Source organism: Buceros rhinoceros, unplaced genomic scaffold (genome assembly GCF_000710305.1).
Source record: "Buceros rhinoceros silvestris isolate BGI_N320 unplaced genomic scaffold, ASM71030v1 scaffold22871, whole genome shotgun sequence".
NCBI lineage: Eukaryota > Metazoa > Chordata > Aves > Bucerotiformes > Bucerotidae > Buceros > Buceros rhinoceros.
The window spans coordinates 10,443-10,658 of NW_010393970.1; positions in this window are offsets into that span (position 1 = coordinate 10,443).

The following is a 216-nucleotide window of genomic DNA, read 5'->3' on the forward strand; positions in this document are numbered from 1 at the left end:
TGCTGTCCCATCACTGGGGTGTCACAAATTGGCCACGTTCCCGTGTCCCATGACCACCTGTGGCTCTCCGTGGGCAGCGGCAGCCTGGGGCAGGGGGACAGTGGGGGGACAGCAGCACCTTCCATCTTGCCAGCCGGCACAGGCAGCACCCACAGTGCCGCAAAGCCCCAGACCTGCCCCTGGGGAGCTGCCGCCGGGCCTGCCCCGAGCCACAGG